Here is a 6,893-nt window from a genome sequence, read left to right as displayed (position 1 = left end):
GTGCCCCTCTCTTCCCTTGGGCCACGCTGCAGGCATGACTGCTCTTCCCGTGGCACCGTGCTCACTGCTACACTCCGGATCCTTAGCCCAAGCCGTGCCCCCATCCCTTTCCTGCTGCATGGAGGCAACAGCCTCTGTATGGCCGAGCGACACTGGTTTCCACCAGAGCCCACCCTGCGCAGGCAGGAGCCAGAGCTGTATCTGTCCCCGAAACCCCTTTGCAACACGGCATCCGTGCAGTGTATGTGACCGTGTATGAGCAGACGTCACTGCTGTATATCATACATGCTGTGCAGCGGATGTGGGGTTACTGCTGAGTGTTACGCAGGGTGATCGCACGGAAGGGATATTTCCTTACGCTCTGTGGGCAGGTGCCTTTTTATTAAAAGCTGAACTTTGTTCATTTAGCTGTAAGTTTCCTCACTTCCTTCTGGAACTAGGCATGAAGAACATCATAGACACATTTAGGATACTTGACATAAAACTAGAAGCCTTCTGGTCAGGCAAGGGCACTGACAGCTCAGTCAGAAGAGGAGAGAGCAAGAGGAAATGAACTTGCCCAGAAAGATTTTGTGCCCCCTTGCTATGCTTGTGTAGTCCCACTGCGCCCATATGGGTCCCTCGATCAACAGCCACTTTTCCTTTAAACTAAGTCCAGAATCACCCAGGCAGGACACTTCCCCACAAACTGAGAGGAACACTTCCAACAAAGAGTCCTCCAGATGGGCAAAAGAGGGAGAATCTCAATCCTAAAGTCCATCTGATTCTAGACATCTTTTGACTGGAAAGCACTGATTGTTGGACAGAAAAAAAAATTGGGTCTACTGGGAAACAAAGGGCTGCCTATGAAATTCATGATTTCTCTCCATGGACATAAACCAGGACACTAGAAGCAAAAGCCCCTGACATTTATGTCAGAAAAAAAGCAGAGGAGTCTATTTTCCTCTGTGCCCCACATTACCCAGCCTGAAAAAGAGAGAAAGATGACTTTTCAACTTAATTAATAATGCAAAACATGAGGAAGGGGCAAGTTGCGCAGAATCCAGAAAAAGAGAGATTGCAAAGAGTCGAATTTGCTGATAATACACTACTTGCAAAGCAAGCTTCTGCTATTCCCCTCTTGACACAGCGTCTGTTGCCTACCAGGGCAATCATATCCAAGTGTAATTGTCTAACAATTGTTCCGCACTGAGAAAATAGTTCTGATTACAGACATTAACACGTTTAGGCATTAAGCTTCCTCACTGTAATTACCCTTGAGCTTAGTCTCACAAATGAATTAATGTGCTGATCGCCTGGACTAATAGAACCAGCAAAAGGGTGATGAATTGCTTCCAAATCAGATAAAATCAAGCATGACATCATTTAATTAATTTCAGGGCTTAGGGGGAGGAGAAAGGGGGTCAGCATGATGCTGAAAAGAAATGTGTATCTCTCCCTTAGTGATTTCTTTGGAGACAGAAATATGCAAACAGGGGAGGATGGGGCTGGGGAAAAGGAGGATGCGCACCAGGTGAGAAGGGGGTTGCCGGAGATGGGGCTGTATAATTTCTGTGTATAAGCATGCGGCCCTGGGTGTCTGTGGCTGCGTGACCGATTCGGTACAGCTGACATAGGTGCAATGGGTGGATTTCTTCTAGGTATGAACAGATGCACTGCCCACCTTGCTCTAATTTTGAGCAATCCTCCGAGTGCCAGGGCCCATGCGTAACCCCTGCTCCTCTCCCAAGCACAGAGCCTACTCTCAGCCCTTCCCAGGGTCACATTTCCTCCATGGGAGCTGAATGCCTGATGGTGGCATTGCCAAAAAACATCTCCTTTGTCATGTTTCCTGGCAAGGGATCATTTGCCGGGCTGTCAGCACAAGGCTGCAGTCAGCCAAGAGCTGGGTGGGCCATTGCTACCGTGAGCAGATATACTGTTACCCTCGTTGATTTCTGCTCCCCCGTGAAGGACCTCCCGATCATTTTTTTTTAGAAAGGAACAGAAGGGGTTGATGGAAAGGATGTGGCAGGGCTCTGGACTGCTGCTGTTAAGTACAGACTCTCTCAAATTAAAGTTTCCCCTCGGATGGCTGCCCACCTGTAAAGTAAAACGGCATCGTACAAGGAGCTTGTACCTGACAGGGTTACACGCAGAGCTTTCTCCTTGCAGCCCAGCAGATAACAATCCATCACCAATTTCAGATTTTTGCATCGCACAGATATCCCACACAAAGAGCTACCACGAGAGAAGCTCTTATAAATCAAAGGTCTCCATTACAGCTTACATCTAGAACCAGTTTCTGCAATTTGAAAGCAGACTAGCTTTTTACGTACACATACGGGGATACACGCTTTACAAAGACACACAGTCCTGGCCTTACGCCAGTTTAAACATGTTAGCAGCACACACACAGAGGCATATACATGTACGTAGACACATATTTGCTGCCCGTAGATAAACAGGCGCTCATCCCTCCTAAGTGTACATACCTGCGTAAGCATATGTAACATAAAATGCACGTGCATGGACGCACACCAAGAATATTATAACAACGCACAGCCAAAATGTATAACAATATGCCTGATCTCATCTCACTGAAATGACAAGGAGTTTTGTCACTGCTGATTTCATCAGGAGCTGCATAGGGCCCACAATATTTTGCCGCATGTTTTGATCTATATTTTATTTAGCTGAATTTTGGAGCAGTGGAGGGAAGGAGGTGATGAGACCTGTGAAAGCTAAATTTGAAGATATGAAGCTTTTCATTCGCAAGTGTGGAGAGTCAGCATGCTTTATCGCAGAGCCTGGCTGCCCCTTTGATAGCAAAGGCAGAGGAAACAGGAACCCAGTTGCTCTCCGTTGCTGAGAAAGGTAACTCTGCAGTCTCCCTGTGACAAGACTGTTTCTTGGGCTTTGCCAGAGACCACAGGTCCAGCAGCCCAATATCAACACCCTTTGGCAGCATTCGTCATTGTCTTGGGTATTTTAATTCATCCCAGTCGCCCTGGAGACAGTGCAGCTTATGACTCCATTTGTTTGATGCAGCCTTACAATAAATCCAGTTAGCGGAGCAGAGAGTGCAGGTGATAGTCATTGTGATATAAAGTAGATTCCTTATTCCCAGAACCTGATCTTGCAAGGCATCAGGCATCTCCTGAGGTGCCGATAGCTCTATTTGCTCTATTCTATAAATGACAACCACCAAACAACAGCACAGAGCGCCAGCAGCCAGACACTAACTTTCGCACATGCAACAAGTTCGAAGCTCCTGAACTTCCTTTCCTAGTGGTGACCTAGCCATATCACTGCAGTCTCACCACTGGCACCTTCACGGGCAGTCAGAGGAGAAGCCAGCCTTGGAAAAGACTCAACTGTCCCTGCCTTGTCCACCCAGCTTATCACAGAGGCCCCGGTTCTGACCCAACAGCTCTGGCTGGGCTGAGCTGCGAGTCTTACTCTGCTCTGCCTTACTCCTAGGTAAGAGTAGCTCATCACACTTGTCTGTCTTCCATGCTCATGAACACACAGTGCACATGCTAGGCCCCAGTTTCTTTAAAAAAAAAAAAAACCCAAACAAACACTAGATCCAAATGGTGCCAGATGTTCAAATAATTGGTGCTGATGTCTTTTGGAAATCTGGCCACGCATTGCTGGAGATCCAGCTCTGCACTTGGTGGGCAAGCCATACTTTAGGGCTGCGGAGAGATGGAAGGGGAAGCAACAAAGTGCTCTGGTGGTTGAGGACTGATTTTTAAGGGTAACTAAACTTCCAGCACAACCCTCCTGTCAGCCCTGTCCTGAAAGTCAGGTGGGATGAACTTAGAACTCGGTCACAGAGGGATTTATGCATCTGAGCACCATAGGGAATCTGGGGCTTTTTCTGTACTTCAGTTCTCCAGGTGTAAAGAAGTAGGAATAAAATAATTTCTTCCTCTCCGAGGGATGCTCTGGGTAGAAATGTTTATGAAATGCTCACAAACTGTGCTACGGCGAGGGTGCTCTTGTAAGCATCTTGCAGGGGCTTCTTGGCAGCATGAGAATGTCATGGTACTCTGTAAGTGCAAGAGAGGGATTTGCTTTTACAGTATGACATTTACCAAACAATTAAGGTGAAGAGCAATGTGCTATAATCACTTTTAGTATTAAACACACACAGTAAAAATAAATGTTTAAAAGGCACGTGGTTTTTTTTATGAGTATAGGACATGTTGCTTTGCACATTATTGTAAGAATCCTTGCCGCTACCGATCATAAGCTTCAATTCAAACTGATGTAATTATTACCAGGGACTTTCTTCTTCTCCCATTATGTATTAACTGCACCTAAGAGATCCAGAAATGAAAGGATCTGAGCTTTCCTAAATTAACAGTTGTTTGGAGGGTTGGCTGTGTGAGTTACTTATTTTACTTTTGTCATAATTTATCATAGTCTGAGAGATTAAAACAGATAAATAAAAAAGCACGATGCACTTATTGCCCAGTGTCTTAGAAATCTGCATTAAACTCATGAACTACAGGGAGAGACAGGAAATCATACTATGCTTCATATATCTTCTTCTGTTTCCACAGGACTCCTTTAATCACTTCCCAGCTTGTATGTAAGGTTTTGGAGGCAGCCTCCTCTGACCTCTGCTGTCATCCTCCAGCCCACAAATATCGAACAGGAAGCATCACAGAAGATGCCATTGGAGCAAACCAGTGAGTCCCTTGCCACAGGGGCACCACTACCTTCCTGTATTCAGAGGGTGTTATTTTATTCATGTTATTTTTTTTAAACTCACCCCAAAGCACACAAGATTGCAGGTGGGGTGTTTCCTGCACTTCCTTCTTTCAGGAATATAAAACCTAAACAGGCAGTGACCTTTGAGGCCCTGGTCCTGACCCCAAACCAAAATACCACCTAGTTTCCTACCAAAACTAGCTCCCCAAGACAAAAACCTACTGGAAACACAGGCTTTGGCACCGCCACCAAATGCAATAGCTGCGGTGGGTGAGGTGCTGGCTTTGGCTCAAATCATAGGATCATAGAATCGTTTAGGTTGGAAAAGACCTTTAAGATCATCCAGTCCAACCATTAACCTACACTACCAAGTCTACTCTAAGCCAATCAAGGGTAGACTAGACTAAACCATGTCCCAAAGTGCCACATCTACCCATTTTTTGAACACTTCCAGGGATGGGGACTCCACCACCTCTCTGGGCAGCCTGTTCCAATTCTTGACCACCCTTTCCGTAAAGAAATTTTTCCTAATTTCCAAACTAAACCTCCCCTGGCACAGCTCAAGCCCATTTCCTCTTGTCCTATCGCTAACTACATGGGAGAAGATACCAACACCCACCTCACTACAACCTCCTTCCACGTAGTTGTAGAGAGCGATAAGGTCTCCCCTCAGCCTCCTCTTCTGCAGGCTAAACAACGCCAGTTCCCTCAGCCGCTCCTCATAAGGCCTGTGCTCCAGACCCTTCACCAGCCTTGTTGCCCTTTTCTGGACACGCTCCAGCACCTCAATGTCTTTCTTGTATTGAGGGGCCCAAAACTGGACACAGTATTCCAGGTGCGGCCTCCCTCATATGGGAGGGTGGGAATCTGGATTGGTAGTTAATCTGGATGTCTTGGGTTTGCATGGCAAGGTTTTGGTAGCAGGGGAGGCTACAGGGATGGTTTCTAGCAGCTTCTCACAGCTTCAGTGAAGAAGGAGGGGGAGGAGGTGCTCCAGGCACTGGAGCAGAGATTCCCCTGCAGCCCCTGGTGCAGCCCATGGTGAGGCAGCTGTGCCCCTGCAGCCCATGGAGGTGCATGGGGGAGCAGATATCCATCTGCAGCCCGGGGAGGACCCCACGCCGGAGCAGGTGGATGTGCCTGAAGGAGGCTGTGACCCTGTGGGAAGCCCATGCTGGAGCAGGCTCCTGGCAGGACCTGTGGACCCAGGGAGAGCGAGGAGCCCACGCTGGAGCAGGGGAAGAGCATGAGGAGTCCTCCCCTGAGGAGGAAGGAGCAGCAGAGACAACGTGTGATGAACTGACCACAACCCCCATTCCCCATCCCCTGCTCAGGGGGAAGAGATAGAAAAAATCAGGAGTGAAATTGAGCCTGGGAAGAAGGGAGGGGTGGGGTGAACGTGTTTAAGATTTGGTTTTGTTTTCTCATTACCCTACTCAGTTTTGAGGTAGAGAAAATGGGGATTGAAGTTGAGCCCAGGAAGGAGGGAGGGGTGGGGGGAAGGTGTTTTAAGATTTGGGTTTAGTTCTTATTACCCTACAAACAAATATGGAGTGCTGCACGAATTTGTGTGTCACCCTTGCGCAAGGACCATGCTAATCTTCTCTGTATCATTCCTATTTTAGTAAAATCCAAAACACAGCACTATGCCAGCTACTAGGAAGAAAATTAACTCTATCCCAGCCAAAACCAGGACACTGGACCTGGAATCATGTCCTAGTCCAGCTCTAGACACAGGGATTGCATGAAAGCCCTGCCTTAGCAAGTCTAGGAGGAAATGCCCCCAAAACACGAGAAAGCCCTCAGGGCTGGAGTCACGCTGAATGCAAGGCCCTACCCTTGCAAACATTACACATGGTGTTTGCATTTTTGCGTGCAGTACATTAATATTCATGTATGTGTATGCTGCCATCCTTGGGAGCAAGCAAATGTCCTCTAACTGCAATTTCAGCCTGGTCAAGGTAACTGACCTTTTTCATTAAGTGCTTCCAAATTTCTAATCTATCCACGAATGTGAGAAATCTGTGCTAATTACAGGCTGTCGGGAGGTCAAAAGTGCAGAAGGGAGACAAGGGGGCTTCTGAGTGTTATTTAAAGGCACAGAATCAACATCAACCGGGGTTTTTGACTTGCACTAACAGAGTGTCCTGGTCTCTGTTATTCAGGTAGGGTTATTTAAAAACAGAGCC

The 6,893-nt window shown here is 47.2% G+C and overlaps 1 non-coding gene across 1 annotated transcript; it reads right to left on the bottom strand.

Moving 5' to 3' along the window:
* Positions 1–6,246: 6,246 nt before the first annotated feature.
* On the bottom strand, positions 6,247–6,341 carry LOC142593610 (U6 spliceosomal RNA). The gene has a single exon (XR_012831087.1). It is a non-coding gene; the product is annotated as a U6 spliceosomal RNA (small nuclear RNA).
* Between the last annotated feature and the right edge of the window lie 552 nt (positions 6,342–6,893).

Source organism: Pelecanus crispus, chromosome 5 (genome assembly GCF_030463565.1).
Source record: "Pelecanus crispus isolate bPelCri1 chromosome 5, bPelCri1.pri, whole genome shotgun sequence".
Taxonomy (NCBI): domain Eukaryota; kingdom Metazoa; phylum Chordata; class Aves; order Pelecaniformes; family Pelecanidae; genus Pelecanus; species Pelecanus crispus.
The sequence above is the reverse complement of the archived record's forward strand: the minus strand, read 5'-3'. Positions and strand labels throughout refer to the sequence as shown.